We start from the raw sequence: 13625 nt of genomic DNA on the forward strand, positions 1-13625 counted from the left end.
TATTTATCAGTAAAAGTCTTTGAGTCTTTGAACATTGAGTAATTTGTCCTTGAGCCGGAAACTGAAGTGTCACACCAGGGTGAGGTGGATCTCACTTCCTCATGCCTCAGGCTCATTAGTTCAGTGTGATTTAAGTGATAGCGGATGACACAACTGTGTGATAATGTAATTCCAGTGCTTGACTGAACCAGAGAAGACGTTGGGCCCCGGCCTGTGAAGCATTGATGAAGTTACGTGTAGGTATTCTCTAGTGTCAGCAGAGGTGGGTGTGAAGCAGCGCCTCCCAGTGTTTACTGCTTCCTCTCCCTGTGGCGTGGCGCTGACTCGCACTGGTGAGGCAATAGGAAACTCGAAAGGGAAAGTCCTTGTGTTTGGTCACATTCTTCACCATGATGAAACACGTAGCCAGCTAGAGGTGAAACCACACTCTTACAGCCACCATCAGAAGTTCAGCATGAACCTTATCAGGCCGAGCAAATCTAGATCATTAGATACCGTGACCTGTTTAGCGTATGAACATGGTTTGTTTAGAAGGCTCTAAATAATTTCTAATCACTTCTCTGAAACGCTTGCCAAAGGACTTACCTACGCTAAGAATAACCATTTTAAGGTGCGGAAAAAGTACCGAAAAATTATACGCAAAGCGGGAATTTTCACCAGTGGTATAAACCCTCTGCCTAATTAACTCGTTAACATGGAAGCGGTCCTTTAGAGCAGTTTGGTGGGGAATCTTCTGATCCATAGAAAGTTACCAAGTCAGAAATATTCATGGTGGTTGTGATAAGAATCGGACATCTGTATCAGGATTTGATGCCTTTAAAAGCTTCCTCACAGAAAGGTGTTACTCAAATTGTTACTCAAATTGTCAAAACATTGCGTGATGGCCCTGACATTGTTTTACGACAGTTTTGAGAGTTTTTGGCATAAATGTGTTTTTTTTTGTGTGTGTGTGATTTACCACCATTATACCATTATTTACATCATCTATAAAAACTCAGAAGGCACATGCAGGTTCAGTGGTCATTTTAAAATGGTTACTTTTGCATTGTAGAGATAACAAAAAAGGGGAATTTGTGAAAATTGTGCTCAACTAAAATTGGATTCAAAACTAAAAATATAGCTAGAAATAGGAATACAGGTAGATGTTTAGAGATACTTGTTACATGTACTCAGTTCTGTACATGTAATGAGGTTATAAGGAATTTGTACTTTCCTGAGTATTTTTAGATGATGACACATCTACTCAAGTATGAGGAAAGAAGTCTAAATTAAACTCATGGTTGCTCAAGTTTTAGTCATGTTTAGTTACTAATTCCTTTTTTGGGTTTAATTTCATTACGTTATGTTGGTGACAGTAAGAGTGTATCAAAGGGAGAAGAATGGCACCCAACAAACTTTAGTCGAGTTTATTTAGTTTATGTCCAGATCGATGTTGGATATACCAGGGCTTCTCAACCTCTTCCATCTCGAGGTCCACCTATTCATCACTAGAAAGAATGACTCAAATGAAAACAAAAAAATATTTTTGGGAAGTTTTCAACACAGCTTTGTGTGGACACCACAATATGCAATGAGTTATTGCAAAAACAAAATCGACAGGTTAGGCTAATATATGTATTCACTGCATTATTCACATCAGTTGCTTGGAAGTGGACAGGTGAAACATTTGGGGAGCATATTTTGTTTTTAGAGGTAGGGGGCAAAAGACAGATGAAATTGCTTTGTGCACTTTTGTTGCAAGGCTTGTACTGATACTGTTTACCATTTCACATTTTATATTTCTTTTTTTATGTCAATTATTTTTTCACTTCACTTGTGGTCCTTGGCCTAGTGGTTGGGAAACCCTGAGATAGACTGAGAAGTTCACTAGGAACATGTTTCTTTGTTTTTAGTGTCTGTGTCAGGCCTGCAGTATGTTTGTGTGGTGTTTCTTCTCTTCATGGACATCTTGGTGTTTGAAGGGCAGTCGTTCCTTGAGAAGGTTGTTGTGGCTTGAGATAGGGACTTCTTTAAGCTCATCTCCATATCATCCTTTTAGACATGGAGGCACTGACTGTTGTAGTGGAACTAGAACAAAGTATTTTCATCACTTTAGAACATGAGGGACCCATGTGTAAAACATCTTGTCTAAATATAATCAATGACGCTGTGTTTTGTCTTCTCCATTAGAATAGCATTGCTCCGTAATGGCAAAGCATTGTTTATCTAATTTACATGCAATTTGCATAAGGGTAAAACTGGTCTGTCCAATCTGAGTCAGGCAGGGAGAGCCCTGAGTGTGCCATGGAAGGAGAGCCCAGTGGATATTCCACCGGCAGAATGGAAACTTCCTTGGATATTTTTAATTAGAATAATCAAATAAAATATTTTTTCCTGTAACTGTGTTATCAGATTAACTAGAACACTGCTGGCTTTCTAGAACAATGTTGTGACTTGAGCGGATGGTGAACAATGAGGGGTCAACATAATAGGCACCTTTGTGTTGACATGCTTGCTCCTGTATGAAGATGGAAATCCAGTTCACTTTCGGAAATTGCTTTTTATGGCTACCGGAAAAAAGAGTTTATCAGTGCCTTAGTTATGCTTTTACATGTGAGTTATGTGTGTTTATATGAATGTGTTGACCTGTTGAGAAAAATGGGCTCTATTTTTCTATTCAATTTTGCAATTATCTGTTTAAATTTCATTTTGTGGTCTTCTTTTACTTTTTGGAGTGTACAACATGGCAGATATTTTTCATACCATTTTTTTATCTTTAGTCTGTGGTAAATTACAGGAGAACCTCACTGCATAACCGACATAACTGATATATAAAGCTAACATGTATGTACTTCAACCCATAAGCCTGGTGTCATTGATATGGAGTAGTGATTTAGTGTGGGACTAAATTGTAACATCAGCAGTAATTAAATGTTGAAAAGCCTTTTTAGTCAAGAATTAGGTTAATCTGGGTCTGGGAAACTGGCCCAAATAGATCAACATTGTTCTAACAAAGCTTCTAATAATAAGCTGAATGAATCATGTTATAATCATGACTCATAGTTACAGTATGCATTTAACCTTAAATTAGGCTAAAAATAGAAATCTAATAGTTATATTGAGACTGCAGCCCACTCCCACCTTTGTGCAGCAGTCTGAAAGTCCCAAGAGGGGTATTTTCCCTTATCTGATGGAAATAGTTCAAACACATTATAAACGGCCACTTGGGGGCAACTGAGAGTAGGAAGAGAATGGGGACATCTATGTTTTGTTCAAAGGAAAAAAAGTAATCTCACCTTCTTGTTTTTTATCTTTGATCACTGCAAGGGTGGCTAACTGGGGATTTTCTTTTTTTCATTAATAAACTAAATAACAAAGAAGATAGAAGCTACTAGCCACAATATATATAAAATAGTAAATACATATAAAAATCTAATATATATATATATATATATATATATATATATATATTGAGAGAGAGAGAGAGAGAGAGAGAGAGAGAGACGGAGAGAGAGAGAGAGAGAGAGAGAGAGAGAGAGAGAGTGAGAGAAAAGGTTATGAATATGTTGGTGAGAAGAATACTGTTAAAAAAATTTTTTTTTCCTCACTTAACAGAGAGCTCCAACAATTACCTAGATTTGTTAAATTTCCTCAGCAGCACAGCTGATTTAATTTAATGAAGGATTGGTTAGTAACTGGTAACTGTAAATAATGGGCTTCCTCAAGAAGAGCTTTGGAAATGCTTCAACTCTCTCACACACACCTCAAATCACAATGTACTGTTTATTTGTGTGTTCTAATGTTTGTGCCTTTTAAACACATAATCACCTCCCTGCTTAACATATGTGTTTCTCAGATGCCAAAAACACTTACACAGTACTGTATGCTGCTGCAGACATAGTAAAATGAGGCCCAGCTGAAAGTACTGCAAGTGCACTCTTCACTTGGACAGCAGAGGGGGTTTTAACACAAACCCAGTGGGTGCAGATTTCACACCCATCCGTACAGGTTTTGGAGGTTTCGACAGGGCGACAGGGCAGTAGGCCTGTTTCACCATGCAGGATTTTCCAGGGAGCAGCACAGGTTATGCCAAAAGTAAAGAATGCCCACACATCCCTCACATCTTACTCTTGAATTACATTATCTAGCCATCTCACCCTCTCTTCTGCTACTTTGGATGGCTTTTGTTTGGCATTAGAAGACTAGACCCACCCTTAGAGGGAAGCGTAATGCAGAACATGCCGTAAAATTAAATGTGTGCAGTTCCAATATAGCCTAGACCTAACTTGAAACAAAGCCATTCAGTCACATGATTTCTGATTCAGTAAAATGAGCTGTAAAACTGCCTTTTTGTGTGGAGTAAATTCAAAATTATAAGAGTTCTGTTGGTATATAATATGGCTTTTATTTTATTATAGAACTCTGATTAGCTATAGTTAGTTTTAGAGAACTCTGATTAGCTATAGTTAGTTTTAGAGAACTCTGATTAGCTATAGTTAGTTTCAAAAAGTTAGTTAGTTCGTTTTTATCTTTTTTTTTTTAGTTTCAGTTTAAAATTTAGAAGTCGTAATCCAGTGTCCAGCATTTAGGAAATGGCATCTAGCAGCATTTTTAGAACTAACATATTTCCCATTTATTTATACAAAATAGTTATTCTTTAATGACTATGCATATCTTCATATATGCATATTTTTCATAAAGTTGCAGTTTTTGCAGTGCAATTTGCATTTTTATTTTTATTTCCGTAAGTAAAAATAGTGCAACAGTTTCAGTCTCTATTTTAGTCTGCTATATTAAAGCTGACCTAAAGGCTGAGAATGAGGTTACAGGTGTTGGAAACCAAAACCACTTTCTGAAACTCCCACAGCCTGAACTTTTTCTTGTGAGACACTGTTGTTGGTGATTATGGAATTACTGTCTTCCTTCACAAACTGTGTCAGAGCATGTAATCAAGTCCCTCTCTGAAATTACATGCATTATCAACTTCAATATGCATTCAAAATGCATACATACGAAACCAAAATTAATACATTTAATAAATAAAAATAAGTTTCTATTTATTTGTTTAACACCTTGGGGGAAAAACATAAAATATAATATGTGCCATAACTTTTCCACAAGCCACTTTTTATCTTTTATTTTATGCCTTCAATAGAGTAAATTCACAAAATAACAGTCAATGTGTATTATAATTTGCAGAAGTGTGTTCTCTGTAGAGATTGTGTGACTTAATTTTATTTAGAAGATCAACAAAATATGCCATTAAACCAGGAGTGCCCAAACTTCTGCACACAACTTTACACACAAGCAGATGGGAGGAAGAGAGAGAGAGAGAGAGAGAGAGAGAGAGAGAGAGAGAGAGAGAGAGAGAGAGACAGAGAGACAGAAAGAGTGAGAGACAAAGAGATAGAGACAGAAAGAGTGATAGACAGAGAGATAGACAGAAAAAAATGAATGAAAAAGAAAGAGACAGTGAGAGACAGCAAAAGTCAGATAGAGAGAGACAAAGAGACAGTGAGAGCCAGAGAGAGATATAGAGACAAAGCAAGCTAGAGAGAGACAGTGAGAGACAGAGATAAAGACAGAGAGAGAGAAAGAGAGAAAGAGATAATGAGAGACATATAGATAAAGACAGAGAGAGATGGACAGAAAGAGACAGAGAAAATATGAAGACAAAGAGAGGGAGAAAGACTGTAAGAGAAAGCGAAAGTGTGTGTGTGTGTGTGTGTGTGTGTGTGTGTGTGTGTGAGAGAGAGAGAGAGAGAGAAAGAAAGAGACACAGAGAGCCAGAGAGAGACACAGAGAGAAAGTGAGCATGAGAGAAAGATAGAAAAAGGCAGAGAGAGAAAGAGAGAGAGAGAGAGAGTGTGTGAGAGAGAAAAACAGTGAAAGAGAGAGAGAGAGAGAGACAGAGAGAGAGAGACAGAGAGAAGAACAGTGTGATAGAAAAACAGTGAAAGAGAGAGAGAGAGAGAGAGAGAGAGAGAGACAGAGACAGAGAGAAAGACAGAGAGAGAGATATAGACAGTGTGAGAGAGAGAAAAACAGTGAGAGAGAGAGAGAGAGAGAGATACTGTAGGACCAGTGGCAGCTGGTATTAAGCGCTACAGAGGGACTAAACTTGTTAAGTGGGGAAGAGGACATGGAGTCTGTAGCGTAAAACTAACGATAATGACTTACTAATGATCTTAACATTTTCATTGCAGGTTTATTCTGAAAACGTCTGAGTTGTTTATTTCTAAGTTTGGTTGAGAACTACAGCAGTGGTCACCCAAGGTCACCCAAGACCTCTGAAGAAGTTTAGCTGGAGCAGGTGAGGCAGATTGTAATTGGGACTACACTCCTAAGGAAAGTAGATTTCCAGAACCAGCGTTAGTGACCATTGAAATTGAGGCTTAGAGATAGTTGACGGTGGCTTAATATTGTTGAGCAGAGCTTAAAAAGAAAAGGGTCTAAGGCAGTTGCACCCAATCCTGGCCCTGAAGATCTACCACCATGCAGAGCTCCAACTGTAAAAACAGCACCACCTGATGGTCTTCAGGTGTGCTGGATCTGACCTCTCCAGCGTGGTAGATCTACTAGATCTATGGTCTAAGATGTCAACCATCCAAGTATTTTGTGCACTACTACAAGTAAATTATACAACTGACTAGATGCATCTCCTCCATTTAAGCACAACGCCAGTGCAGTTTCAGAAAACCATATTATTTAGGCCTGTCAAATACAAAGAAAGACAAAGATTTCTGAAACAAAATGGTTAATTTTCTTTTTATTAAGATGCAAATTAAGAAAAGTCAGGGGGTTTTTACAAAACACACTTTTTTACGCAAAGCCTTATCCTGTCAGCTCAGGAGGGAGGTTAACCATGCACTGATATCACCCCTGTAGCTTGTTTTTGTTTGTTTTTTGGGGTTTATTTGAGGCCCCACAAACCTACAGACAGGCAGGATTAGCATCCTAGTCCACATACACACAAGCAGTAGATAGAGGGAGAGGGAGAGAGAGAGAGAGAGAGAGAGAGAGATAGAGAGAGAGAGAGACAGAGGGAGAGAATACTCAGGCATTGCAGTGGGTTGTCATAAGACATTCCGTAGCTGGTTTCGAGCAGATGCTTTGTTGATGCTGAGCGTCCAATGAGACGCAGGCTGAAGGAGTCCTTTAAGAGCACAGCTGCTTTGCCATTTTCGGTCAAAGCACATGCCAAAAGAGCAGAGGATCATCGTACACCGCCCAGTAGCAAACAGCAAACTGCTGCTGGTTGTGATGGAGTGCAAGCTCAGGACGAAAGTGAACTTCAGTCCAACTAACTCACTGGACTCATTCAGCTCGTAGTCTTTGGAGGTTCTGCTATTAAACAAGCAGGTAGATTTTAGGCCCAGTCTCAGTGACACAATGCACTTCACAGTTTTCTGTTTTCCAATCCTGAACCCCTTTAACTGCTGGCTGATTATTATCATATTAATATTAAGACTTATTATTTATATTCAATGTTAGTTCCAACCACACAATCTGATTGTATCATTCTGATGACCACCAGTTGCTAAGTAACAAGTCACTTTTCATCTAAGCTCTTTCTGTCTGCTAACCAATATATTAACGAATACAAAAAATAGTCCGGTTCTGAAATTGCTATAGAGAAATATACAGCATCAGAACTGTTCACAGTAGTGATAATAGGAACCAGACGTCTGACATGTTAAAGGCTTCTAAAGGTCCCTCCTAACACAAAGGTTGTGAATATGCTGCTTGATGTCTGAGTCACTGTTTTACGATAGTTTTGAGAGGGTCTGACCTAAACTTATTTGTAAAAATACATGGCGGACATACATAAAGGTTGTTGAAGGTAGATCTTTCGTTCTTTCAGATTTACGACTATTTCGTCATTATCAGATTACATATAAAACTCAGAAGATTCATGTAGGGTCACTGGTTGTTTTGTAATAGATAAATAAATAAAATGGTTATAATTGTGTCATAAACATCGTAGCCCCTGGTTCCTATCTACACCACTGTAAAGGAATCTAAGCAGGAAATTTTCTCCACAGTAAATAATTTCATATCAAACCGTTCTAAATGACTTTGTTTACATCTCATTAACTGAATTATTTAGAGTGTTTTTTTAATTTCATGAAATTCCTCTTTAACCACACACTTTTCAGCCCATCAGACCGAGGGGTCAGAAATAGTTGTTGTTGAGACAACACCCTTGCCATTTTAATATTGTGGTTTTTATAGTTATATCCAACCTTGCATGTAGAGTCCTGGGTGTTGGACTGAGATTGAGAATGGAACCACATTGTGCTATGGAGGCCCTGCTTTAGCATGTAAGTGTGAGTGGGAGAAAGTGAGATGGAGAAAGGAAGTCTCGGCTGAGACTAGAGCATATCTAAACATGGCAATGAAGAAGTGCACAGTGACCTACTAGCATGAAGGATATCCTCCTCTGAAGCATGCATTCACAGTTGGCCCTCCCAGAATGTGCATCCAGGGGTGAAACAATTCTCTTCTCCTCACATCCACCCTTACTAACTACACACGAAATACACCTACGGATAGTCAGATAGGCATTCGTATACACATGCTGTATTTCTCTTTGCTAGACTGTGTGTTTTTTTTTCCCAGACCACTCCTTCCGAGGGGTTCTTTCTTCCCTTACATGCCTGTGAGCGGAACAAGCTGCCAAGTTTCTCCTTATTTACTGAACAGTTCCTTTTTTGGTGCTATATTAAAGCCCAGCTAGTGGGGTGGAGAAAACTGCAGCAGTTTCCTTCAGTGTGGACCACTGAACGCCATGGACAAGCGAGTGTGGACCACTGCCAAAAAAAAGAGACAGACACACACAAGCCGTGTTTACAGGAGTTGGAGTTTAACTTGGCTATGCGTGGACAAGAATGTATCCAAAAAAGAGAGTGTGCCCAGCCTAGTTTAGCCACGTCTGAGACGAGTAAGGTGTCACAGCCTGCATCTGTCTTTTAAAACCTTTTTGTGTGTGTATTTCATAATGATGTTGATGTTTGTATTTATTATTATTATTATTATTATTATTATTTGTAATCTTATGAATCTCCTATTGACTGTAGTGTTTTGGATATCTCTTTCTTCTCAAGGCATATTTAGCCTCTGATAGCTAATCTGGTACATTCCTTGCATTTTTTCCATTAAACACTCCACATGGCAGGCCTGATACCAAAAAACAAGGAGAAATCAGCCGTGCTGCAGCTACTCACCCGAAACCCAGAAGCAAAGCTTAGTGGCTCCACACACACTGCATAAAGTCTGTCCCATTCAAGACATAAAATCTGAGTGCTGAGTGAAATTTTCAAGCTGGACCACACTGAGCATAGTGCACTGAGCACAGCTGACAGAAAGGCTAAAGAGTTTATTACCCAGAGGCATGCATACTTACTGCTGAAAAGTCAGAGACCACCCTTCATTAATCTGCAACCCCATTTCCAAAAAAGTTGGGATGCTGTGCTAAATGCAAATAAAAACAAAAATGCAATGATGTACAAATCATTTAAACCCTATATTTCATTGAAAGTAGCTAATTTTAAATTTGATGCCAACAATACGTTCTAAAAAAGTTGGGACATGGGCATGTTTACCACTGTGTTTCATCACCTCTACAACACTTTGTGTTTGGGAACTGAGGAGACCAACTGCTGTAGTTGAAAGGGAAATGTTTTCCCATTTTTGCTTAACATAGGATTTCAGCTGCTCAACAGTTCAGGGTCTCCTTGGTCATATTTTTTATTTTATAATGTGCCAAATGTTCTCAGTGGTGACAGGTCTGGACTGCAGGCAGGTCAGTTTAGCACCCAGACTCTTTTAATATGGAGTAAAGCTGTTGTAATACATGCAGAATGTGGTTTGGCTTTGTCTTGCTGAAATAAGGAAGGCCTTCCCTGAAAAAGACATCGTCTGGATGGCAGCATATGTTGCCAAAACATCTATATTGTGCAGCATTAATGGTGCCTTCACAGATGTGCACGTCACCCGTGCCATGCACACAAATGCACCCCTATACCATCATGAAAACTGGGTTTTGAACTGTGCACTGATAACAAGCTGAGTGGTCTTTAGCCCGGAGGACACAGTGTCCATGATTTCCAAAAAGAATTTCAAATGTTGATTCGTCAGACAACACAACACTTTTTAACTTTTAGAGTTTTAACTTGTATTTGTGGATGCAGAGATGTGTTCACAGACAGTGGTTTTCAGAAGTGTTCCTGAGCCAAGCAGTGATTTCCACTACAGAATCAGAGTCTTTTTCAGGGAAAGCCTTGATTATTTCAGCAAGACAATGTCAAATCATATTCTGCACATATTACAGCAGCGTGGCTCTGTATTAAAAGATTCCAGGTGCTAAACTGGCCTGCCTGCAGTCCAGACCTTTCAACACTGAAAACATTTGGCGCATTATGAAATGAAAAATATGACAAATGAGCCACTGAACTGATGAGCAGCTGAAATCCTATATCAATCAAGAATGGAAAAACATTTCACAGCAGTTGGTCTCCTCAGTTCCCAAACGCTTACAGAGTGTTGTTAAAAGAAGAGGTGATGAAACACAGTGGTAAACATGCTCCTGTCCCAACTTTTTTAGAATGTGTTGTTGGCATCGAATTCAAAATGGGCAAATATTTTTCAAAAAACAATAAAATTTCTCAGTTTCAACATTTGATATGTTGTCTTTGTAGTATTTTCCTTTATAATATGGTTTACATGATTTGCATATCATTGCATTCTATTTTTATTTACATTCTACACAGCATCCCAACTTTTTTGGAAATATGTTTGTAAATAAAGATTCTACATTACAGTATTTCTATATTTTACAATAGCAATTACCATTACATGCAGAAATTTATAATTAACCACTCATTTTTACTGTTTTAGAACATATCCGCTGACATTATTCTTTATTTACTCGTTAATTCCTTTGTTGTATATACTGAATGTACACTGTTTCTTAAAATTATGAATCTTTGTAGTAGCTGCCAAGCACTGCCAACATTAGCCCATCTCAGCCACAGTGGCTGGACTCATCATGAATCATTTTGATTTCTCAATGACTAATGTTCTGCCTTCTCTGTCATTCATGAATAGTTCAAAATCTAATAACATTCAAGACTGATAGTGAAAAGGGTCCGGTAGAAATAAATTTGCACCATATTCATTAATGTGTGATGTACACTGAGTTGCTTGTTTATCAGTTACAGCTACCTTGTACCTACACTCATTGGCCACAAACACCACTCTCAGGAGAGCTTAAATTATTTGTGGCATGGAATGCCATTGTACACTAAACTCATTGTCCTATTCATGGAAATGGTTTGAGATGACTTGTGCTTTGTGACAAGATGCAAGATCATTATGGCTAAATTATGGCCATAAAGGGATGCAGATGGTCAGTACCAATACCCAGATAGGCTGTGGCATTCAGACAATACTCTATTGGTATTAGGGGGCCCAATGTGTGCCAAGCCAACATTCCCTACACCATCACACCTCTAGCTTTAACTGTTGACATAAGACAGGTTGGTTGCATGGATTCATGCCCTTTCTGCCAAATTCCGACCCAACCATATCCATGTCCCGGCAGAAATCAAAATTTATTATACTAGGTGATGTTTTTGCCAATCTTCAACTGTCCAGCTAGGGTGACCCTAAGTCCACTGTAGCCTCAGATTCCTGTGACAGGCTGACGGGAGCAGAACCCGCTGTTGTAGCCCATCCACACCAAAGTTCAGTGCATTAAGTTCAGTGCTGTAAAGAGTGGTTACTGTAGCCTTTCTGACAGCTCATACAAGTCTGGCCATTCTCCTCTGACCTCTCTCATCAGTGAGGTGTTTCTGCTCACAGACTCACTTTCCTTTTATTCTGTGCGCCATTCTGTTATGTGCAAAAATATCAGGATATCAACAGTTTCTGAAATACTCAAATCACGCCATCTGGCGCCAACAAATATGCCACAATCAAAGTCACTTAGATCACATTTTTAACCCATTCTGATGATTTATATGAACATTACCTGAAGCTCTTGCCTTGTGGCTGCATAATTTTATGTACTGTGCTGCAGCCACATGATTGGTTGATTGGATAAATGCCTGACTAGGCAGGTGCACAGTGTTCTTAATAATGTTGCTGGTGAATGTAGGTCCACTTTGTAGGTATACTGTAGCTTCCCACTACTGGCTCACATGGCCATAGACATGTGGGAGGTGTGAACACGCACTCTGGCCATGTGAATAGACTCATGGGAGATGCTGGTGCCGGTAGAGTAGACTTTAAATGTTGTAAATAAGTTGTTGTTAGTCTAAGGTGTGTGTACATGTTATTTATGTCATTGTGCTGGGTTAAGGGGTAGTTGGTGCAGTGTAAGTCAGGTAAAAGTGTATGGCTAGAAGTGGCCTGCCTGCTGTCCTGACTGCTTCAGGAGTGCTGACTGGCGGCTCTTCCCTGCTGACTGTTCAACAATTAGACATTAACCTTTAAAGTGCAATGTTTTCTGCGACTTACTCTACGCTAACACCACAATATTGTATTGCTGTACTGAGAATTGTCAGTTGTGGTCTAATGGTGGTGCCTTTCCACTAATAGATGGAGCAGTAGATGGGAGATAAATTGTGCAGCAGTGTAGACATGGGTAGACCTTGCCTATTGCCCAGTGAAGTAGGTCATATTTTTTGCACCATTACCCTTTTAACAAACCTGTTTGGTTAGACACATAAGTAATTGGATCAAATGTCTTTTTCGTTGAAAATTTGTTGTAACCACTGTGATGGTAATGGTGACTGTGGTGACCAACTGGCATCACAGATGCTGTTCCATTGGTTGTCATTCCAATTGCAATTGTTGCTCTGTGTAGTAATGTTTTATATAAAATAAGGTTTTAAATTAGCTAGCGTTATACCAAGAGGCTGTGACAGCAGTAGATAAACAGCACCTAATGGAAAAACCAAGATGGCATTACATCAGGGTGAACCAGACTGGCAGGGGGACTGCCATGGTCACCACAAGGGCAATAAGGTTATTAAAGTAGTTTTTAATAAATATTCCCATTTGAAAGGAAACAACTGGCTGTCTTTTTTTGGTACCGAAGCATGTTTGTTGATTGTAAATACAATGTATAGATCATAAACATGTTTCCTTTATTGTTGCCACAAATTCTTCATTGGCATAAAGATTGCCTGCTCAATTTTTATGTAGTCTAAATTATTAAATCTTTTTATCCCTAAAGTTACCTTTAAATCACATTTAGGATATTTTTGAGATCACAGATATGGCGAGGGGACTGTTATACACTACTAGCTGTAGTAGGTGACTGATTGATGTTGTATATTGATGTAACCTGAACACATCGTCCTTCTCTCCTCCTGCTCTCATCTCTCTCAGGTGTGTTAGTATCTACATGGCCTGCTACCGCAGCATGTGTATGTGTCCATCTGTGTCTATAGTAGGGTTGGACTGTTTATGTTCCTGCATGGTGAGGTCTCCATCCTTTCAGAGCAGAAAAAAAAGCAACACTCTCTGGAATGGTCTGAGCGATGGAGCCGGAGGGGCCGCCCTGCAGCCGCCCGGATTGGAGTGTTTTCCCCCAGTCATCCCTATAAGGCTGTAGTGGAGCACGCCAGTGGGGCTGT

Source organism: Colossoma macropomum, unplaced genomic scaffold (genome assembly GCF_904425465.1).
Source record: "Colossoma macropomum unplaced genomic scaffold, Colossoma_macropomum, whole genome shotgun sequence".
In the NCBI taxonomy this organism is placed as follows: domain Eukaryota; kingdom Metazoa; phylum Chordata; class Actinopteri; order Characiformes; family Serrasalmidae; genus Colossoma; species Colossoma macropomum.